The 8,327-nt window shown below is 42.7% G+C and overlaps 1 long non-coding RNA gene across 1 annotated transcript in view; it reads left to right on the top strand.

The window, feature by feature from the left end:
• Nucleotides 1-3,329, top strand: part of LOC147012323 (uncharacterized) — a 24,894-nt gene extending 21,565 nt beyond the window's left edge. Inside the window, exons 2-3 of the long non-coding RNA XR_015051645.1 lie at nucleotides 878-963; nucleotides 2,972-3,329. This is a non-coding gene — a long non-coding RNA (uncharacterized LOC147012323). The remainder of the gene's footprint in view (nucleotides 1-877; nucleotides 964-2,971) is intronic.
• Nucleotides 3,330-8,327: the final 4,998 nt, after the last annotated feature.

Raw genomic sequence — 8,327 nt, 5'->3', positions numbered from 1 at the left:
TCCATATGCTTTACTGTGATGAATTTTTCACCACAGCCCCTTGATATATGGATGTTCTTACTTCCTTTAAGTCACCTTGGGAGCTAACTTATTGAGCTAAATCATCAATAAAGTGCCAAATATTTGCTTGTTAGATTAAACCCTCCCAATAGTATATTCCCTTATATATTCATAACCATGATCTTTTCTACCCACGTTAACCCTCCCCAAGCCCACCTCTTTCCAAGTTTCCGGTTTTCCTTCCTGGGAGTTTGTTGCTGTATCCATTTTCTCCACCCTGTGTGTCTTCCTCACATCCCTTATTTCTCATTCTTCCTCACATCTCTTATTTCTCCAAGTCTTCCTCTATTTTGTCCCTCATCACTACTTTTGGTGTGTTCCCCACACTACTTCTGCTGTTCCTTTTGTTTTGTTGTGTCCAGGTCCATTCTATGTTTGGCTCCAACACAAGCCTCGACTTTTTATTTAAAAAATTCACCCAACTTCATAATATATTGTCAGACGTTGGACTTAAAAATCTCACTTCATTACTTTCAAACATAGTATTTACATTTTTTTTTTTACACGACGTGTATATACATACTAGTGGGGTATACTTACACAATGTATAAGCATTGTCCTGGATTGGTGTTGGTGTCCTGAACTATACGAACCGTGCTTCCCCATTGTCTCGAGTTGCTCATTTGCATTTGATTTTTACATTTATTTTTTAATTTATTTATATTTTCATTCACGGTTTTTTTTCCAACTGTTCTGTGATTTTTCCCGGTGTATCGGCTTCGATGTCCGTCGACACACTAAATTACCGTGCTTCCCCATTGTCTCTGGTCGCTCACCTGCATTTTTATTTCAATTATTTATTCTTTTCCTTTTTCAGTTCGATGATTCTGTGATTTTTCCCCAGTGTACCGACTTCAATGTCCATCGGTACACAAAATTTCAACTTTCTACATCACACAGAAGGTACCAAACTTTAATTTCAGTCAGTGAGTCAGTGAGTGAGTGAGTGAGTGAGTGAGCGAGTGACTGGTTAGAAAGAGCTTTATATATTAGATATATAAATAAATATACAGTATATGATGTGACTCCCCCCCCCTTCACCCCCCACAACACCCCTCATTATAACCTCCTAGTTATAAATTCAGTATCCTGAACATCCGCATCAGAGGGCTCTCCATCTTGTGTGTCGCAGGGATTTCAAATAAATAATGTTCAGTCAACGTAACATTATAGCAATACCATGATTTCTTCCACAAGGATTACTCGGACCTATAGTTGTTATTTTTACCTTTGACATCAAGTGGAACATTTCTTATAATGAGGGTCAAAAAATTTTCATTTGATATGAGGGATGCCCCTTCCTTTATACTGGTGAAAAGGCATGAAGACAGGTGGCTGATGGACTGTTGGGGCAAAAATAATGCTGTAGCCTGGCCTTGTTGGTATCCTGGACTATAAACTACAAACAATGTGACAGTTGAAATTTGGTAAGATCATGTGATGAGCTTTTCCTACAATGCGTATTGAGTCATAGTTCTAAAATGGAATGACCATGATGATGCAGACAGTGCTCTCTAACTCAACCTAGTTTAGCTTTTGGGTCTTGCCGTCCCAATGGCAAGGTGACAAATGGCAGTCAGGTGGTGCCTGCCATGCCTGGGAATGTGCAATACACAAGTGCGCTGGCAAAGATGAGTTGGCATGCTAATTGAGCCCTCTGCTGTGAACGTGAGAAGCACACAGGCATGTGGATGATTAACAACGGATGACAACGTCGTTAAAAAGGCCTTACGTCTGTGGCAAGAAGGCCAGGGCATGACAGAATAGACAATCCAACTTCCGATTCGAGCAAAACTTGACAACGGCAAGGACAGTAACATTAAAAGGCCTTGGATTAGAGGAGATGTGAATGCTGTGTATCGATATAATAATGGCAGCTGTTTCCGCCTCCTAATGCCTGATTCAATGGTCAGGCCTGTGTCTCTGTTCAGAATGGTTATACTGATTGGGATGTTAAAACTCGTTTCACATGGGACATGGGTGCTCACGTTTAAATCACCACCATCATTATCACACCTTGTATTTAGATCTAAGGCCTCATTGTTTCAATATCTCTGAGGTGCAATCCTATTCTTTTCATATCCACATAATTAGTCAAATGTTTATGGGGAAATTCTTCGAAAAATAATGATCTAATACTAATAAAAGGCAATGTGTGTGCGTGTGCGTGTGCGTGCGTGCGAGTGTGTGTGTGTGTACGTATTGGGTTTTAGAATGTGGAATGGAGTCCTCCCAGGGTGGGCTCAAAGTATCCACCTTCATTTCAGTAAGGGGTCACGATTCATGGACCAAGCTGTGAAGTTTTCTGTTTTCAAAATTTTATGCCGAGGGCTCTCTTCAGGATCGTTACTGAGCCCAGGACGGCTTCCTACTGTAGTTCGTTTGTAGTGATATTCCCAGGAATGGTTTTTTTATATCTCTGTGAGGTTCTTCATTATTCCCATGAGGTTCTTTGTCATCACCGGAATAACTTTGGCATTGGTATTAACACCTCAATCAGCAATGCCTTCTTCTCTCATTTTTTTTGTACCTAAGTATGTTATCTGGTCGCAATGCTTTGTTTTCAATGTTCACGCTCGATGGGATCATAAGGTCATACGTGAGCGACCGTACGTGAAAACTTCAATGTTTTCAGTGATTGCTTTTGGTTCATTTTCCCACAAATTTTCTGGAACTGGAATCTCAAAGTTTTTGCAGATGTGCCAATGGATTACTTTACAAACTTTGTTGTGGAGTTGTGTGTACAGCTGTTCTGACAGGTTATTTTGTTTGTTTTTTTCATGTTCGGTTATTAAGTGTCACACATCATTATCTTTGCTAACCCCAGCAACATCGCTCACCTGTCTTTTTTTTTTCCTCCACCCCCCCTCACCCCACCCTTCTCTCACTTTTTCCCCTCCTCACTCTCCAGGTCAGGTATGGGAGCATGCGATGGAGCAGCGAATCACTGCATCCACTTTCCACCAGCACTCCAAGGGCATCAGTGTGGCCATCCCCCAGGCAGATGCCTTGCCCATCCCCATCTCCTTGAGATGCCGATCAACCTGCTGCAACCACGAGGTACGTGGTCGACCAATTGTCCTCCTCCGCTCATGAGGCTCCCTTGCTGAGAGAATCTGGTGAGCAGGATCAGCATCAGGAAAACGAGCCACATGTCCATACAGCTGCAGCTGACGCTCACGGACTATGTAGGTAACAAATCTCATTTGAGTCTCTCTCAGCAACTGCTCGTTGGACACTAACTCTCCCCAACTAATAAAATGCGGCACTCTCCTCCCACACCTCTCTCTCTCTCTCTCTCTCTCTCTCTCTCTCTCTCTCTCTCTCTCTCTCTCTCTCTCTCTCTCTCTCTCTCTCTCTCTCTCTCTCTCTCTCTCTCTCTCTCTCTCTCTCTCTCTCTCCCACCCTCTTCCACACTCTCCACTCTCCACCCTCTCTCTCTCCCTCTCTCTCTCTCTCTCTCTCTCTCTCTCTCTCTCTCTCTCTCTCTCTCTCTCTCTCTCTCTCTCTCTCTCTCTCTCTCTCTCTCTCTCTCTCTCTCTCTCTCTCTCCCACCCTCTTCCACACTCTCTCTCTCTCTCTCTCTCTCTCTCTCTCTCTCTCTCTCTCTCTCTCTCTCTCTCTCTCTCTCTCTCTCTCTCTCTCTCTCTCTCTCTCTCTCTCTCTCTCTCTCTCTCTCTCTCTCTCTCTCTCCCACCCTCTTCCACACTCTCCACTCTCCACCCTCTCTCTCTCTCTCTCTCTCTCTCTCTCTCTCTCTCTCTCTCTCTCTCTCTCTCTCTCCCACCCTCTTCCACACTCTCCACTCTCCACCCTCTCTCTCTCCCCCCTCTCTCTCTCTCTCTCTCTCTCTCCCCCCTCTCTCACACACCCTCCCTCCCGCAGTGAAGGTATCGCTCTACCCACCTCCCCCTTTGCTCCCCTTTCTTCATCCCCTCTGCCTCCCCTACCCCCTCTCACCTAACATCTGCCTCCTACTTCTCTCTCTCCCTCCCTCTTTCTCTCACCCCTCCTTTATCATCCCCATCAGTGAAGTGATGGATTGTATTTGCTCATATATAATAAAAGCCTCATTACTTGGTGAAAAAACAAACATTTTGACAAGTATGTTGATTGCCTCCGTTTGTTTGTGTGTTTGTTTGTCCGCTCGCCTCCAGCCCAAACCGCTCAACCGATCGTTATGAAATTTTCAACAATTAATATCACTGAACCTGCTGCGGTCACGCATTGAAGTTTCATAAAATTTGTTCGACCGAAAAGGTCTACATCAGCCAAAAGGCCAAGTTGATCCAAATTTTCTAAAATCATCAAATTTCATCCGATTGACTTGAAATTTGAACAGAATTTGCATATCAGGTCATTGAATTCCATCACTTATTACTTTTGAGGTTATCATAGGTCAAAAGGTCAACATAGGCCAAATTTTAAAATCGTTTCAAAAAATTGTCAATTTTCATCCGATTGACTTGAAATTTGAAGAGCATTTTCATGTCAAGTCGCTGAATTCAAACACCTATTCATTTTGAGGTAAACATAGGCCAAAAGGTCAAAATAGGCCAAAAGGCCAATTTCAGGGAAATTTCTAAAATCCTCAATCTTAATCCAATTAACTTGAAATTTGAAATGCATTTTCATGTCAGGTTGCTGAATTCAACTTTCAATTAATTCTAAGGTGAAAAGGTCAACACAGGCCTAATTTCTAAAATTGATAGGGCCAAAAACTAAATATATCACGACATCTCAAAAAGTTGTGGACGAGTTATGACAAAACAAGGTGGATAAGTTGAATAGGTGACAAGAACAAGCGGATTGGATTTTGGTTTGGATCCAACCCATCAGTGGGATACTAAAGGCGAACTGTTCCACCTGGCAGAGGTATGTGCTCTACCAAGTGCCATTCTACTTTGTGCTGTTTTGCCAAGTTGTTACTCAATGAGTGATTTTTCCTTCTGTTTGTTTGTTTGCCTGTCTGTCTGTTTTTCTGACGATTGTCTCTTAAATTTCTCAACCTGCAACCGTAAAACCCATGTCATCATAAAGGTCTTTGTTCGAGGAGTTCCGGTTGTATATTAATTAATTGTTTCCATTCCGAATGAACTTACATATTTTACCTTGTGTAATTTTACCTCATAATTTAGCTTGCCTTATATAATCCCTCCATCACACATTGCAAGATGATGGAATCTCAAGAGATTGTAAATTAGACGTTGTTTCATTATTCTTTAATTTTAACACTGTAGCTTAACAAATGGGAATAAGAACGTTGTTATGAACGGGAATAAAGGGGGAGGGGAGGACATATAGTTGGGGTGGCAGTAGTTGAACAGACAATAGAAAGTTGGAAGAGGGAGGTTGAGGCTTTGGGGGAGGGGTCGAGGACTTGTGGTTAGGGGGGTTGGGGGTGGATTGAGGACTTGCGGTTGTGAGTGGAGGGAGTTGAGGAAATGAAGTCACATCTTAAATTACGTGGAATATCTGTGGGTACGTGCTAGTAATTCATTGTAACACTTAAAAGCAATTTTTGCTTTCCCAACAACAATTATTTCCATGCTATGCCATTTGTTGAATGACTGATTGTGTCGCTATAAAGTTCAACCTGTGGAAAAATGATGCATAATGAAGGTAGGATTCACAGACATTAGGTAAATGTTGATTTGGAATATATATATATATATATATATATATATATATATATATATATATATATATATATATATATATATATATATAATTACCTTAGCAACCAAACAATATTGTGAAAATTTTCAAATCGTGATCAAATTTTTGAAGAGTCACTTCCTGTGTGTTTGCACATCGGTGTCAAGTATGTCTACTAGGACACACAATGATGCTTTGCAATCCTCCTTGTCGATTCTACTAATTAGATGCCCAGGGAAGACAAGACTGCTTCCCTGTTCAAGACAAACAGAATTGACATTTCTCGATGTGTGGGCATACATCGTCATCAACCAGAATTAAGTTTGGCCCGACTGAACCAGCATAAGGACTCGCTCCCTGATGGATGATCTCATCTCATTGACAAACGGCTGTGAAGGTGTTGTTCTGGATGATCATGGAGGTTTGTCCTTCCCTTCAAACCCCTGGTCATAACCATAGCATATCCTCCTCAATTTCTCCCATGATCTTCAACGTGCTGCAGCAAGACACTTTCGCCACATTCTCCGGTCCCATACCTGTTCATGTAATCAAGAAATAATTTGAATTTCTCAGTGAAGACGACGACAGTGAAGACATAAGCATTTATACTGTCCTGTGCTTAGACGTCAACAGCACATGCATTCACGCTCTTTTATACCCCCGATTAGGTGGAAATGAAAACTATGAACATCATTGGCATATCCGACTCCGACCAAAAGGCCAAGGTAAAGGGCCTGTTGCTCTCTCTCATCACAGACAAGTTCAGGGGCCATCTCTGTTTCTTCCACATCTGCTCAGTTCTTTCTCCCCCTGCTTTATCAGCTCTCTGCTGCTCCAATATAGATGCATGCTTCCAGTAACCCTCTCCTGGTTAACCTTTCACAATACAGACTCGTGACTCACTTCCATTCCTTTGTTCCTCGCTCTTCTCATGTCGATGAAACTTTTTGCCTGAAACACTCAAATCACACTCTTCTCTCCAAAGATTCAAGGTGGCAGTCCGCCGCCACCTCATTTCAATTCCCATCGATACCTGTGACATTTTCTACCTCTATTGATCGTTCTCCCACCACCTCCTCTTTCCTGCAGGCTTCCTCCTGGCTCATTCCCCCATCCATTCATCCAGCTACCTGTTTTGAATCCTTTTGAATCACAATCTCCCTGCTGCAAGTGCAGTATGATAGTCTTCTCCATCATCTTGCACTTCCACAAACTTAGACCTTGTACTAACTCCATTTCAACGTTGTAATATTCCTGAGGGTTCTTATCAACCTTTCTGTGCCCGAGAATATAATATGAGGCTTTAGGGGACAGGAGGAGAGGAGATTGGGACCATCGTCTGTGCAGAGCGTTGGTGCTGCCCAAGCAGTCTCCTTGGCTATTGGGCACAATCCTGGACGGGTCACCACTCCGACACGGTATACCAGCATGCTGGCACTCATTTTGCCGACCTCGGAAGGATGACAGGCCGAGTTAACCCCACCTGGTTTTAATTCAACAGCTGAGCGGCATTTGAACTCAGGACCCTAGGATCCAAAGCCCACCACCCTCACCATGAAGCCAACACCAGGCATTGGGGGGAGTTGCAGTAATAATAATAATAATAATAATATTAATAATAATAATAATAATAATAATCATATAATACAGTATATGTACTAATAATAAAATAATAATATAATATGGCCACCATCTTCGTTTTCTGGTGGGCAGAAGACATCAGGCCTGTAGGCCTCTGCTGATTATTATTATCCACTGCCCAGGCTTGTTGCATCAGATTTCCATTGGCTTTGTTTGGATCGAGTGTTTCTCATGATGAGGGACCGCAAAATATCGAATGTGTCGAATTAACATTATTAGTAAGGTTTACTCAAGTTCATCAGCACTCACAGTACACACTTCCCAAAAGATAGCATTACATAATTTTTGAATTGCCCCATATTGGGGTAAAACAATCGGTGACTGTGAGACGAATCAACTCATTATGGTACTACTGTGGCGGAGGTGGACATGGATGAGAGGTGTCGAGATAATCTTTTAATAGCACATTAAATGTACGTTTCCCAATCAGGCTGTTCCTCTTTTTAAGAGTGCGTTAAATGCATGTTTCACAATCAGCCAATTTCCAGGTTTTCTCACAGGTTGTGACCACAGTGCGGTCATTCTTGTAGGTGGATGTTAAAAGTCCAACAGTGTCTTTAGTGAAGAGGAGGCGAGTTATTACTGGAACCCTGAACGAATTGCAAATTCCTGCCATTTGCAGTCAAGTCTCCTGTGGCGGAGTGGTGACCCACTCAGGATTGCCATCCATCCATTGGAACTATACTCTGTGCAGAGCCTTGGTGCTGGTTAAGCAGTCGACTCGGCTATTGGGCACACTCCTGAATGGGGTCTCCACTCCGACACAGGATACCAGCAAGCTGGCACTCATTTTGCTGACCTCGGAAGGATAACAGGCAGAGTCAACTCCACCTGCTATTAATTCAACAGCCGAGCAGGATTTAAACTCAGGATCCGAGGATCCCAAGCCCCCCACCCTAACCATTAAGCCAACACTAGACGTCTCAGGATTGGGTCTCACGCAAAACGTGTCTTCATGTGTCTTGAAA

Source organism: Eptatretus burgeri, chromosome 15, assembly GCF_056783735.1.
Source record: "Eptatretus burgeri isolate ZD-2024b chromosome 15, Ebu_testis_v1, whole genome shotgun sequence".
Lineage (NCBI taxonomy): Eukaryota > Metazoa > Chordata > Myxini > Myxiniformes > Myxinidae > Eptatretus > Eptatretus burgeri.
Note: the sequence above shows the minus strand (reverse complement) of the source record. Positions and strands in the feature narration are given on the sequence as shown.